Source organism: Rhinopithecus bieti, unplaced genomic scaffold, assembly GCF_001698545.2.
Source record: "Rhinopithecus bieti isolate Rb0 unplaced genomic scaffold, ASM169854v2 scaffold_16559, whole genome shotgun sequence".
Classification (NCBI taxonomy): Eukaryota; Metazoa; Chordata; class Mammalia; order Primates; family Cercopithecidae; genus Rhinopithecus; species Rhinopithecus bieti.
In genome coordinates, this window is record NW_016808724.1 from 624,055 (window position 1) to 639,079 (window position 15,025).

Genomic DNA, 15,025 nt, shown 5'->3' on the forward strand with positions numbered 1-15,025 from the left:
AAAAAAAAAAAAAAAAAAAAAAGAGTTATAATCTCAACCAACTCCTCTCTCTTCTCTGGAGCCACTCCTTCCCTTATCCACACCGAATATTAAAGCCTATGGTCTTCCACAGCTGACATGACAGTGAAACATTCTATAATATAAAAATAATTTTGAGGAAACTGCCCGGCTAATGTCCTCTGCATTGAGGCCCCAATGGAAGGCAACTCTCTTGGTTCTACATATTAATTACTTAGAGTCTCATGAAAAGCAAATAAAACATCTCCAGTTGGCAATGTTTTCCAAATTAACTTAAAACCATTAAGAGAACAAACTGTCGGAAAAAAAAACAAAAACAAGGAAAATGCATTTCCATACTCAATACCCACTGAGATGCCCACAGTAAAGTAGTTAGCTGTTAACTTATTTTATCATTATTTCTGATGTTTCTTAGAATCAGAGTAATGATGCACCTGAATCTGGAAAATTAATTTCTTTCAAAAAATTTTGTGATGCTGACTTTGATGGACACAGTTACAAAATCTTTGTTTTGCACATGTGACTTTTCATATATTTTACTCATTAACAAGACTTCCAGTAAATAAAAGAGGCTCAAAATATCTGACACACTCAACAAGCTTCCCCATAAGCAGTAGATATGCTCAAACTTGTAGCTGAGACACACTTGACTGGGTAAAAGAAAACAAAACAGTGACAGTTCTGTGTTTAAAGAAGAGTACTATCAGTAATGTCATCCATGCATGCTCATAATTAATAAATAAAGATTGTATTTTTCTCAAAACACCCAGCGTTTTACTCTGGAATGTATAATACAGACAACGTTGGCTACTGAGATGCCATTCTTAGTGGTGAGTCAACAGTAAAGCCCAACAAATCAAATTCTTCTAATTACCATGGAAGAGTCTTTGTAATTAACTTGTTATAGCTAGAAAACAAGAAAATGTCAGCAAACCTGTTTCATACCCAACTAAAATATCCTGGGACACAGATACATACCTGACAGAACACGATTGCTTTTAGAAATAAACTCGCAGAGCCTCTCATACGAAAGAGGCACCTTCTCTTTACTTTCCTCAGGACTTGCAATTTCTTTGATAAAAATAAATCAGAACTCTTGCAGGAGGATAACAAAAACGCGGATCCATATCCACAGGATAACAAGCCCCGACTGATTCTTTTTCCCCTTCATTGTATGATAACAAAGTTTTTTTTAGACCTTCTCTTTCTCTGTCATGTTTCTTTAAAAGTCACGCAAAACACTTCCTCACAACCACCGGTCACACACACCTGTCCTGCCATGAGAATTTACACAGAGACGCATCTCCCACTTCAAAACATTCATGCCCACGTTTTATTCACTGAGACCTTGGGGGTTTTAAGAACATAATATCTGGCCAGTTCCTACCCTGATCACAAAGAAAGGCCTTGACTGCAAACAGACTCCAAATCCATTTCACTCTAGCCAATAAGAATGGTATTTTTTCCTTAATAAATAAGTATAATTAGCAAAAGAAACAGCTTTGAAACCAACAAATTCAAGTTTATAAGACAACCACTTTCCCTTAAAAACCTAATACAGCAATCATCTATTAATAAATCGATTTCCTCTGTCAAATAAAACAGATCTCCGGGCTCAGCTCACAACTCACTACAGAACTAAATATCCTCTTTTCACATCTTACCGTTAGTTAATATGCAACCTTGCCCTAAAAACAACCCATAACATAAAAATGCACAAAATACCTAAATTAGGTAATCACATTTCTCAATTTTGCCACTGATATGAAACCTATAATCCCAAATCAGAAGAATGAAATGTATTTACCTGTATTCCTGTCTGGTAAGATACAGCAATGCTTCTGCAGAATGCCAGGCAAAACCTGTTTTAAAACAAATAAATAACATGCATTTGTTATCATTCGGGTGGAGGAAGGCATCTCACTAACTGTTACGAGTGTTTCTTCTAATAAGGTCGTCCAATGCGGCACAAAGTCAGCGCACCCAGAATGGCCTAACAAATTAAATGGTACAGAAAAATCTTGATGACATACATTTTTCATTGAAAAGGTTAATCAGGTGAGTGTGATTATCATCTGTGCCATTTCTGGAACGGGAATGCAGCCGGGTTTAATGGATGCCCCTAATGGGCCATCAGGGTCTTGAAAGCTGTACTCCAGGGGCTCCCACAATAAGGTAAATGGACCCACCAATTTCTGTGATGGCTTTTAAAATATTAGGCGCAATTAGAGCCTGGCGATGGAGGGCTGCTGGAACGTTGTGTTGGGTCTTCTAGAGTCTGAGCTTCCATCAAGGGTGAATCACAAAGAAGAATGTGAAAGGAAGGGCTGCATTTACATTCATACTTCAGTAGTAAAATGTGAAGAAAATACCTTATTTGGTAAGGGAAGGAGAGGTGAAAATAACAGAGAATGGCTTTCCCAAGATTCAGCAACATAAAACAAATTGCAAAGCACACACTCCGGTAACGTGCAGCTGAAGAGATGTCTGCGGGAAATGTGTGATCTTTCTAAACCCAATTAGAGGAAAAGCTGAACTTTCATCCTAAATACTCCACACGATGAACTTGCTGCCATTCCTCAGCCCTCCAGGAAGGCAGCATCTACAGGTCTCTGCTTATTGCCTGTTCTAGGGCAGGGCAGTTTACTCAGGAGAGAGGGCGAACAGAGGTCTCTGCTTATTACCTGTTCTAGGGCAATTTACTCAGGAGAGAGGGTGAACAGAGGGTGTTGCAAAGAAACACCAGTCATATGTTGGCCCTCGATCGACTTTCAGTCTGGCTGAGTATACAGCAGGCTCTCATAAATGCAATGGATGAAACCACAAGAGATGATCCGGAATAACCACTCCCTTCTCCTCCATCCCCCCGCCGCCAATTCTTCTATGTTGAAAAAATAACAATTCTCTCCCAAATATAATCAATCGCAAACAAGACAGTATTACAAACTTTCAACTCTGTGCAAATCAAGAGGGACAGAAAATAAAACAATAATGAGTTTTAGTACCTAGCAAATGCTGTGCAAAATGTGGAATTAAAAGTTCAATCACATGCTTCTCATTTGCACAGAGCTGACCGTGTAGCTGAGGCAGAGAACAAACCCTGGTGAGACAGTCAGGGCAGGGAGGCGCTAACTCCTGTGATCACCACAGGGTCAGGTGCTGGCCCCGTGCCATGTGGAAGCTGTCGGTATTTTTCATTAGTGTGGTCTGAGCCTGTGAAGTCATATGTGACACTGTTTCCCTGATGAGCTCCTAGCCCCCATGCCCAACAGTGCAAGAACACACACCCACACTCAAGTCCTGGGGTTCGACGCCTCTGAGGGCTCCTTGCAGATCTGCTCTCTGTCTCATTCCACAGCCACACCCATTCACTCACCTTTTCCAGAACTTTCCAAAGGGCCTCAGGGATCAAGGCCAGGCCTCAGAACCCACCCCCTCAGGAGGCAGTCAATGATCCACTAGGTCTGAAAAGGCTACCGCCTCCACACCCTACGTGGAGATCAGACACACACGTTTCCACAGGCAGGCTCTGCCGCGTCCTTCCCTAAATTCAGTTGCCCACAGAATGCTTTTCTCTGCTGACTTCCCATTAACAGCCAGAGGGGAAACGCTGACCTAGTCAGCTGCAGACGCCACCTAAGGGATCTCTTCCCTCACAGTCTCCTCCCGGCTGAAATCATGAGCGGCTGCTGCTGCTGGGTGCTGCTCCTAAGGAGGGGCTGCCCACGGGTGAGCCCCAGGCACGTCCACAGTGGAACTTGGGGCCTGCTCCGGCGTCCCCAGCACCGACTGTCAGCTCCAGACTAATGCGAGCACAGGCGACACCATTCCACAGACATGTCTTGAAGAAGCAGGAATAAAGTCTCAATCAATCAAATCACAGCACGGGACTCCATCACCATCGGTGCCCTTTCACGGTCTCGGCCACGTTTCTATCCAGATGAAAATCACGTGCAGTGGTGACAGCATTGGAGAGGGCCGTGAGAGGTCACGAGACGTGTGTGTGAGGCCAGTAGGACACGTGCTCGGGGCAGGAGGGCGGGGCTGGGACCCCAAGCTGTGGGCCACCACAGCAGGACCAGCCCAGGATGTCACCTCCATGGGAGCTGGCGCCCCCCTCAAATGCTGCAGCTCCCGTGACCCTCCCTCCAAACCCTGGATTCTGACGATGCACAGAACCAGAGCGCTGGAGGTGCTGACAGGAGCCCACGTCCTGCCTCTGGGGCTCCTTTAGTGTCAGGGACGGGCAGGATCCTCCCTCCACAGAACTGCAAACCTCAAACCTCATCCCTGGACACGGGCACTCAGGCGACCAGGCCTCACGCATGACACAGTTGCACCCGCTGGGGCTTGTTTTCCGCCATCTCTGTTCGATTTGAAAAAGGGCTGTTGGGGAGGAAATCATTGGAGAGCCACCAGTTCAGACGCACAACGTGTTGGCCGGGTGATGAATGATCCCACGAGCCAGTAATGGGGTTCCCGGGGCAGCTGTGCACCGTCCACTCTCATGGAGCCAAGTACGCCCGACCCCTGGGGTCCTTCCAGCCCCTCGCTCTCCCCCAGCAGCTCCAACCAGCAGAGCCACTCACTGCACCCTGGTATCTCGTCGGATGGTCCCACAAACACAATGCCGAACACTGCGGCTCCCACAGAGCTTTCCTTGAACCTGCCAGGTAGTTCTTTTCACTTGAGGATCCAAGACAGATCATCAACCTTCCAGGGCAGAATCCACTTGTGACTTCCCTAAAGGCAGACAATCTGTGTTCGAAAAAGGTGCTCATACCTAACATTGACAGCGTCCTCCCCGCCACAGTCACAGGCAGGATAGTGCATTAAATCCAGACCAGCGACGGCCTGTGGAAGGCTCAGAACACGTCGCTTCCCGCACCGGCTCTGGCTGGAGCAGGAAGGCAGGACCATAACAGGTTTATTTCTTCCTCTCTGAAGGATTTACAGAAGGCCGCAGAGAAGAATGAAATTATCCTTACTGCCCAAAGGCACTTTTGAAAGTTCAATTCCACACAACCTGCCTGTTCCACGGCAGCGCTTAGCAGCTGAGAAAGATCAGGAGGCTGAGTTGTCCTGCCAAGGGTGCCGCAGCCACAAAATATACTCAGCGGTCACCCCGAGGTGTCTGTCCATACCTGCCCAGCTGCGAGCGCTGACACGTGTTCCTAAAATACTGATTTCTAACCCCTCCGTGGCATCAGCCTGAGCACGGCCCTCCTTGTCTGAGGAAAGCAGAATCAGAGGGTGTGGAGAGGGGGCACCCCGGGTCAGTGGCCACACGTCCACTGGGGCTGTCACATGCAGCCATGTAATTTTCTTGAGAGAGAGTCTTGTTCTGTCGCCCAGGCTGGAGTGCAGTGGTGCAATCCCGGCTCACTGCAACCTCCGCCTCCCGGGTTCAAGTGATTCTCCTGCCTCAGCCTCCCTAGTTGCTGGGATTACAGGTGCACACCACCAAGGCTGGCTCATTTTTATATTTTTAGTAGAGATGGGGTTTCGTCACATTGGCCAGGCTGGTCTCGAACTCCTGACCTCAAGCAATCCACCCACCTTGGCCTCCCAAAGTGCTGGGATTATAGGCGTGAGCCATTGCACCTGGTCAGCAATGTAATTTTAATTAATGAAAATCGGTTAAAACCAGAAATCTGGATGCCTGGTCACACTGTCCACACACCACATGCTCACAGGCTGTGTGGCCAGTGGCCTTGTCACATACTGTGGATGTTGGACACTCGACCAATTTTCAGATGAAGAAACTTGGCCCCAGCCAGGGCTCTGGACACCCCACCAGCATCCTGTCTCTCCACGCAGGGCCTGAACTGCGTGTGTCCCCTGTGTCCAGAGGCCCAGGCCCAGCCACGCCTCTTCCTCACCCTCCCTGACGCCTCCGGTGCAGCTCCGTCCTCCAGGGGAACAGATGGTCCCTGATGAATGTGAGTCTGAGCTAGGGAAGTGTTCCTGTGGAACGCATCAGTCTGCTGCAGCTGCATAACAAGCACCATAAACCAGGTGACTTAACAGAAATGTGCCGACTTGGTTTCCCCCAAGACACTACTTCCAAAGAAGGGCATGTCTGGAGGCACTGGGCTCCATCACACACTTTTCCAGAGACACGATTCAGCCATAACATCGCCAGGGATGCGGGCGGGAGAGCTTGGCGTCCTTCCTGGCCGTGCCGTGCACTGAGTCACCAAGCTCTTGGTCTCAGGCCCTCCCCCCCCCACCCCCCGGTACAGAGTGGGGTAATAACACTCACACCAGGCAGGGCTCATGTAGTAGAAACAAGCTGCCTCGCGATGACGTCCTATGGGAAGCAATCTGACGCTGGCAGCTGCTGTATTCTGAGATGGTGACAGTCCTTACTAGCTCTACATAAGCCACAGCCACAAAAACACACAGGCCTGTTGTGGCTGATTGTATGGACATGGCCTTGAGCTGTATCACAGGTATTGAGCCGACATCACAGCCTTCAAAGGTGCTGCCCCCAGGGCTCTGCAGTTATTTCTGCCGCCCCTCCCTGCCCAACTGATGTTTGAACCAGCAGGCAGGACGCCTACACTTCCCTCATCCTACAGCCAAACCCAGCTATTCCCCAACCTGCTGAGTAGCTGCATAAAACATCCTTGTTTGTAATCTTTGGACCCAACCGAAGTCACAGGACTCCCTCCAGAAGTCAAAGGATAAAAACGTCCTGACATTAACAAGAAGAAAGAGCATGGAGGCAGCAAGATAACTCACAGGGACTCTGACGGCACGTGGGATCCCTCCCCTGCTGCTCCACAATACTCGTCTCAACCACACCCCCACCGCCCCCGCCCACCCGCACACTTTCCAACCCCGTCTCCGCCCACCTGTCCACTTTCCACCACCCACCCGCGGACCCGCCCACCCGCACACTTTCCAACCCCCCCAGCCCTCGCCAACCGGCACACTTGCCTCCGGCCAAGCCCCCCACCTACCCGCACACTTTCCACCCCCTACCCCTGGCATCCATCTCCTCAAGCCGCCAGCCCGCTTCCTCCTTCCCAGCCCGGCTGCTTCCTCGTGGTTCTCGGCTCCCCACGGCGGGGGCTGTATCCCACTCACCCTCGCGCAGGGTACCCTGCGCATCTGCGACTCACGCCAGGCTCCCTGGGCTCAAACCTTGCACACGCCTGGGCCCTCCACTCTCCACCAGCACGAACCACACACCGTGACTCCTTCCTTGAACCCTCTGAGCCCCCCGCCGCCCCCGCCAGTGCAAGACCACGTCTCCCCTCACAAATTAAAACACAGTCCCAGAGCAGACGTCCGCTCTGTGCCAGGTACATGGGGGCTCAGAGAGGACTCGTGTCCAGTAGGAGTTACCAGAGCCCGAGAGGAATAGACGAACGTGGCTGGGCGCCCGAGGAGGGGAGTGGCCGGCTTGGGTCTGTGCCTCTGCACTGTCCTCCCTCTGTTGGCCTCAGCCTCAGTCCAGCCTGCATCTTTCTTCTGGGGCAACATTCCTCACCAATCCCTCTGCGATGGACCCACCAGGGCTCCTCAGTTTCGATGACCATGAGTTGGAATCCCCCTGGGTTCGTCTGACCACAGAACCTCGCGGGTGGGGTCCAGTGGGGGCTGCAGGGCTCCCAAGCTGCCCTCCAGCCAGTTTCCTTCCTGCCTACCCCCGAGGTTGCAAACTGAGACACAGATGTCCAGCAAAGCCCTGGAAATCTCATGCCCAGCCTGCAAATGGGAACGATGTCACAGGACAAGTATTAAATGGCTCTCAGCACATGAGATGCTTGTTGATGAGCCTGGAAGGTGTCGAGCTCAAGGGTCAGGAGACATAGATGCTGCCGCTGCAATGGGGATGCCACGTACTGCCATCGAGGCTCTTCTTGCTGGATCTCCCTCTCCACTGATCAAACAGTTTCAACTTCCTGTCCAAACCCTCCCTGTACAGCCTTCTTTCTTTGGAAGAAATTCAAATAATATAGAAATAGACCGATTTGTGCAGTGGAGGACTGCGTTGCTGTTTAAGCGTTTGGACCTACTTTTTGTCTGAGACAGGGTCTATGCTCTGTTGCCCAGGCTGGAGCACAATGGTGCAATCATAGCTCACTGCCACCTCAACCTCCTGGCCTCAACGCAAGCAATCCTCTCACATCAGCCTTCTGAGTAGCAGGGACTGCAGGCACACATCATGCCCAGCTAATTAAAAAACAAAATTTTTAAGAGATGGGGTCTTTACCGGGCTGGTCACAATCTCTTGGCCTCATACAATCCTCCTGCCTCAGCTGCCTAAAGTGCTAGGATTTCAGGCATGAGCCACTGAGAGGTGACAGCGTGCTAGCAGTCCTCATTCTCGGCACCTCCTCGGCCTCCACATCCACTCTGGCGGCACTTGAGGAGCCCCTCAGCCCGCCACGGCACTGCGGGAGCCCCTCTCTGAGCTGGCTGAGGCCGGAGCCGCCTCCCTCTGCTTGCGGGGAGGGGTGGAGGGACAGGCGCGTGGGAACCGGGGCTGCGCCCAGCGCTCCAGGGCCAGTCCGAGTTCCGGTGGGTGCCTGCTGGGGATCAGCGGGCCGCACACTGAGCAGCCGGCAGGCAGCACCGGCCCAGGGCAGTGAGGGGCTTAGCACCCGGGCCAGCAGCTGCAGAGGGTGCACTGGGTCCCCCAGCAGTGCAGGCTCCACAGCGCTGCGTTCCAGTTCTCGCGGGGCCTCAGCTGTCTCCCCAAGGGGCAGGGCTGGAGACCTGCAGCCCGCCAAGCCCGAACCCCCCCACCCCCATTGGGTCTGTGGCCCAGACTCCCCGAAGAGCGCTGCCCCCTGCTCTGCAGCGCTGGGTCCCATGGACCACCCAGGGGCTGAGGAATGTGGGTGCACAGCTGCACAGCCCGGACTTGGGGGCAGCTCTGCCTGCAGCCCCCCTGAGAAATCCACTGGGTGAAGCCAGCTGGGCTCCTGAGTCTGGTGGGAACTTGGAGGGCTTTTATGTCTGGCTGAGGGATTGTAGATACACCAATCAGCACTGTGTCTAGCTCAGGGTTTGAAAATACACCAATCAGTACTCCGATTAGTTAGTATCTAGCTAACCTAGTGGGGACTTGGAGAACTTTTCTGTCTAGCACTCTGTGTCTAGCTCAAGGATTGTAAAGGCACCAACCAGCACTCTGTCAAAATGGACCAATCAGCTCTCTGTAAAATAGACCAATCAGCAGGATGTGGGTGGGGTCAGATAAGGGAATAAAAGCAGGCTGCCTGAGCCAGCAGTGGCAACAGCTGTGGTCCCCTTCCACACTGGTGGAAGCTTTATTCTTTCGCTCTTTGCAGTAAATTTTGCTGCTGCTCACTCTTTGAGTCCACGCTGCCTTTATGAGCTGTAACACTCACGGCGACAGTCTGCAGCTTCACTCCTGAAGCCAGTGAGACCACAAACCCACTGGGAAGCACAAACAACTCCAGACGCGCTGCCTTTAAGAGCTGTAACACCCACTGGGAAGGTCTGCAGCTTCACTCCTGACAGCAAGACCACAAACCCACCAGAAGGAAGAAGCTCCAGACACATCTGAACGTCTGAAGGAACAAACTGCGGACACACCATCTTTAAGAACTGTAACACTCACCGCGAGGGTCCATGGTTTCATTCTTGAAGTCAGTGAGACCAAGAACCCACCAATTCTGGACACACCACCACACCCAACCTATACCTACTTTTCTTTTTAAAACAATATGTATAGTTTTGACAAAAACTCATATCCTTTCACTTTTGGAAGTTCAAAATACTTCTCTGTTCTCTTCTCCTGGAACTTCCATTATTCAGCTGTCGGACCTACAGAGCTCATTTTCTTTTAACATCTCACTTCTGTTTTCTGTTTCTCTGTGTTTTTGTTCCTGGAAAATTCTCTCGCCTTCCCATTCCAATCCTTTAGTGAGTATCTCAGCTTCTGCCATCCTGCTGTTAACCTTCCTGGCATTTCTTTCCACGAATGCTCCTTTCAGGCTGCAGCCGCCTCCTGGTGATGGATTCAATGCCAGCTCCTCCCTTCTAGTTTACATGTAGCCTCATAAACATGGGACAGGGCAGGAGCCATCCATGGATACCAAACTGGGGGAAATTCTGATGGGGAACAAGGTATCATGTGGTTTAAAACTATTCCCCACACACTGCTTATTCGCTGCAAAGGGAGAGAAAGAATAGTAATTATATGTTAGCAAGACCACCAGCTCCAAGGTATAACCAAAATGAACACCAGGAGTGAGAGGACATGGGCCTCGCGGCTCCAGGAGCGACACCATGAAGAGAAGGGCGCCCACCGTCCACCCAGCAGTAACGCCATGAAGAGCAGGGTGCCCACTGTCCACCCAGGAGTAACGCCGTGAAGAGGTGGCACCCACCATCCACCCAGTGCTCCTTTATTTTTACAACTTTTACACGTGAAGTTATTTCCAAACACAAAGGTCTTAAAGACGTGTTCCACTTTCTCTTCTGTCACCCATCCTCTGTGTCTTCTGCCTTCTGGGATGGTGACTCTCGCTGTTCCCATCAGCCTCTGGAGACGGAGGGTGCGTGTCCCCCAGGGCGTCCCCACAGTTTCACCCTCTGCAGTTCACATAACAAATAAGTGGTGTGTCATGAAACACGTGAAATCACCCCACACCACTGAATGTGCTTCTCCAGCCACACAAGCCCGTGACATGAATACACGCTTTAGAGTGTCAAGAACATTCACATGTACTCAATTAATTCTTTCCAGCTAATTCAACCTAGAAGAAACTGCCTTAGGTTTTTTTCTAGAATATGTGGCATTACAAGCTTTCTTTGAGATGACACATAATAGTATTTTAATTTTTGTGATGCCACGACTTAATGATTTCCGTATTTGTTTGATAATGTCTTCTATCTCTGGCCTCCCTTCTGTGGCATTAAAAGTAGTTAAGAGATGAGGTGCCTGCTACCACACACACAGCCAGAGAGGCTGGGACCGGAACGCCCCTCTGCCTTTCGCGGCCCAGTCCCGTACCCCGTGCACCCAACATAACACCTGTGCCTCTGCACACAGGGCTGGTATCCTGGGTCTTGCCAGCTCTAAAGAGTCACACTCACCACTGAGGCCCTTGTCAGCAGCATGGCCCAGGGAAGGCAGGTGCAGGCATCAGACAGGCTGCTCGGGGGACCTCTCACCTCTGCCGCCACGGGGAGGCCATCCTTGGCCAATGGCTCACAGGCTGGGCTGCACCTTCCGTGTCCAGGCGAAACCACACCTCGTAGGGCAGCTGAGGACTGAAGGAGTCCCATGAGGAAGGCGCTGTGGGAGCAGGTTGGACAGAGGAACCATCCAGGGGCTGGAGATGTCGTGACACCGTTGTGAAGACATCAGGCTGCTGCTTCACTGGATCTCCCCAGCACCGGGATGAGCTGCAATCAGTCAACGGTTGTAATCATGAGGCAGAGGTCTTCACACTTCCACCGGCATCAGAACCACCTGGAGGGCTTGTTAAATGCCTTCTGCTGGGCCCACCCAGGAGTCCCGGGGCGGGGCCCAAGAGTCTGTTTGTCCGTCAAGCTCCCAGGCACTGTTGGTGCTGCTGGTGCAAGAAATATTCTCTGATGTGAAGGGCTCAACCTCCAGTGAACAGGGAGATACACGCCATTAACCCCCTTCAAAGCTGCAGCTGAAACCCCATTTTACACGGGAGAGTGACCAAGGCAAAAACTCACAAGCACCAGAAGAACGGACTCGGCGAGCCCAAGGTAACAGCTTCCACGTGCTTTGTGAGATAAAGAGCAGACGAGGGCCTGCTTAGAGCTGGGAATGCAGGACTAGAGGTCCTCATGGAGGCATCTGAGAACCCCAGCAATGAGCTGCAGGGGCTGGAAGCACGCGGAGTCCCAAAAGGCAGGTGTCTGAAAATCCACATCCAAACCTGCGGCTTCTCCAGGCCCCTTCCCTGCACACGGCACCCCAACCTCATCTTGACTAGAGAAATGCATGAGAGGGAACCAGACGCCGCACGGGCTTTGGACGTGTGCCCTGCGGACAAAACGTCTCAATAAGTGCAAAGTTCACACAAGGAACAGTGCTGCTCCGGCCGATGACCGCCTTCTAGGGACCACGCCAGGATGCACTTCAGCCTGAGGAGATACGTGTGCTGTATAAGAGATTTGGGGAGTGAAGTCGCCAGGCCTCACCCAAGCAGGAGGCTACAGCCCTGGCCACAGTGCGTTGAGTCATGGGATAACCGTTTGCAAAGCAAACCCGGTGGGGAGCACCTCCGCCCCCACCCAGGTCACGGACAAGAATGGCACACAGCGTCTCACTGAGCGCTTTCCTGCTGCATGATTTAACTGCGCATTTATATAGGCATCGCAGACCTGATACATGTCTTTTTACAAAAGTTTATGTTCATTCATTCATTCATTCTCCAACCCACTTATTGAAGGTCAGGGTCACAGGTGGCGGGAGCCCATCCCAGCAGCTCAGGGTGCCAGGCAGGAACCAGGCCTGGACGGAGGCCGCCCCAGGCACTGAGACAGGGACCCAGGGGACAGCAACTCGCCACACATGCATGGCTTTGGGATGTGGGAGGAAACCCAGTCCCCAGAGAAACTCACACAGCCCTGGGGGAACCCGCCAACCCGCGCACGGGCAGCACGCCAGCTGGGATCAACATTTTCCTCATCAGTGTCATAAGGAAACACCCTTGAACAGAAGAGCGTTATCCAGGCATCTGCCGTGCTCACTTCTGGCTCATCTGAAACTCAGGATGCAGCCCTGTGAGCCCGTGGGGAGGGGAGGGGCGGAGAGTGGCCGCCAGGGCCAGGAAGGGGCGGCAGAGAGGACAGAGGATGCAGGGGTGCCGGGCCATGTGGGTGAGATGCAGCCCTTTGCGCTCACACACGCCGCCGTGACTCCTTGGCTGCTTACCGGGCGCCCATGTGTTATTAGACGAGGGTAAAACAGACTCACGTAAAATAACGTCCAGCTAATCTGCACAATTTTTACAACTATGAGGAAGCAGCACTGAAATGTCCTTAAGAAAAAAATGTAAAAGGACCGTGAAACTCATTTGGAGTTGAAGTCCTCCCAGGTGTTCCTATAGCTTTCCCGTTACAATGTAGATACATCCGCAAACTCATGGTCTTCACCTTCTTATTTAAAACATGCGTCCAGCACACCCAGACAAGAGCAAACAGGATTCGAAGAAAGAACAGACCCTCAACATGGCCTGGCAGGACCAGGGTCGCTTTGTGACAAACGCCTGTGAAATAAGGGATTGAGGGCGAATCTACACTCACGTTTTACACCAGATTCCAGCATCCCCATGAAATGTCAGCATTTGTCACAACGAACAGAGACCCTGCTGCTAACCCCCACTCCAAGTGCAGGAAGGGTGCTCTGACTCCACACCAGTGTGGGGGTTTCCTCCAATGCTTCTCCCCTGCACCAACTCTGGTGGCACTGAGGCAAGAACAGTCATTCACAGCCTGCTACAGATGTAAAACTTGGGGGACTTCGCTCCCCAAATCTCTTACAAAGCACATGCATCTCCTCCGGCTGAAGCGCCATCCACGAAGACTCTTCAAACTACAGAGAATTCATCAATTCATCAAGATACACCACTTGTCTTAGTCAGCTGGGGCTGATAAAAATGAAAGCCACAGACCAGGGGGCTCATAAATGAACAGCAGAGTTCATTTCTCACAGTTCTGGAGGCTGCAAATCCAGGCTGGAGGTGACGGCAGTGTCTGGTGAGGACCCACTTCCTGGCTCAGACGGTGCCCTCCTGCCATGCCCTCCCATGTAGGACAGAACTTGGGTCTCTTCCTCTTCCTACAAGGGCACGAATACCAACATGGGGCCCCCACCCTCATGGCCACATCTCGCCCTCATCACCCCCCCGGGCCCCACCTCTAAGCGCCATCCCACTGGGGACCAAGGCTTCAACACAGGAATTCGGGGGGACACGTTCAGTCCATGGCACCACTTAGACGTTGGATGGGTGTCCCAAAATTAGTGTGACTTCCCCAAATACATCATCTCCCTACCACCCAGCCCCCCTGCCCTGGTATCACCCCATCCCGGCAGCTCGGGGTGCTGGGTGAAACTGGCAATGGTACCACCATTCCACTCCCTGCCAGGTCCTGCACAAAACCCCGCATCCTCTCTTCCAAACCGGCATCTTGTCCATCATCCCCATCCAACAAACCCTCGAGATTGACACCTCTCACCACTGCCCCACACCTACCTGGCCAGCAACCATCCTCCCACAGCCTGACTGGTCCAGCAGCCTCCTGTCCCATAACCCTCCTTCACACCACCACTGAAAGGGTTCTCATAAACCTCGTAAATCCCAAGTCACGCTGCATCATTCTGCTCAAAACCCTCCGCGATGGCCCCGAACACTTTGTCCTTAAAGAGCCTGAAGGCCTCATGCAATGTGGCTCGAGCTACAACTCCCAGTCTCCTCCCAAACTCTGGCTACACAAACCCTTCCCTGCTCCTCATCAGCGCCCAGGGTGTGGTCTCAGAAGGGGGGGGGGGGGAGCGTCCAGAGGCGATGGCCCCCTGCTCCCTGGAAACAGAGATGGAGAGAGCTGCTGTGGCTCAGCATGGGGGGCCCGCACACAAAACGACGCTGTGACTGCAACAGCTATTACCTTATACACATCCACAAGTTTAACAGTTTTATTTTTAGTTGACAAATAATGACTGTGCATATTTATGGAGTCCAATATGATGTTTCCATCCTGCATACAATGTGGAATGACCAAATTGAGCTAATTAGCATATCCATCACCTCAAGGTTTTACCATTTCTTTGTGGTGAAAACATTTTAAATCCCCTCTTCTGGCTGTCTTGAAATATGCAGCTCCACGTTATTATTAACTGCAGTCACCACACTGTGCAGCCTCCAGAGCCACCAGCTCACCCACCTGACTCCCCACACCCACCCTGCCCTGGCAGCCACCACCCCACTCCCCACCCAGCCCTGCCATCCACCACCCCACTCCCCCCACCCAGCCC

At 51.8% G+C, this 15,025-nt stretch overlaps 1 long non-coding RNA gene across 1 annotated transcript in view; it reads right to left on the reverse strand.

Annotated features, from left to right (window-relative positions):
• Positions 1-15,025, reverse strand: part of LOC108538789 (uncharacterized) — a 137,467-nt gene that overhangs the window by 108,971 nt on the left and 13,471 nt on the right. The window contains exon 2 of the long non-coding RNA XR_001888191.1: positions 1,826-1,880. This is a non-coding gene — a long non-coding RNA (uncharacterized LOC108538789). The remainder of the gene's footprint in view (positions 1-1,825; positions 1,881-15,025) is intronic.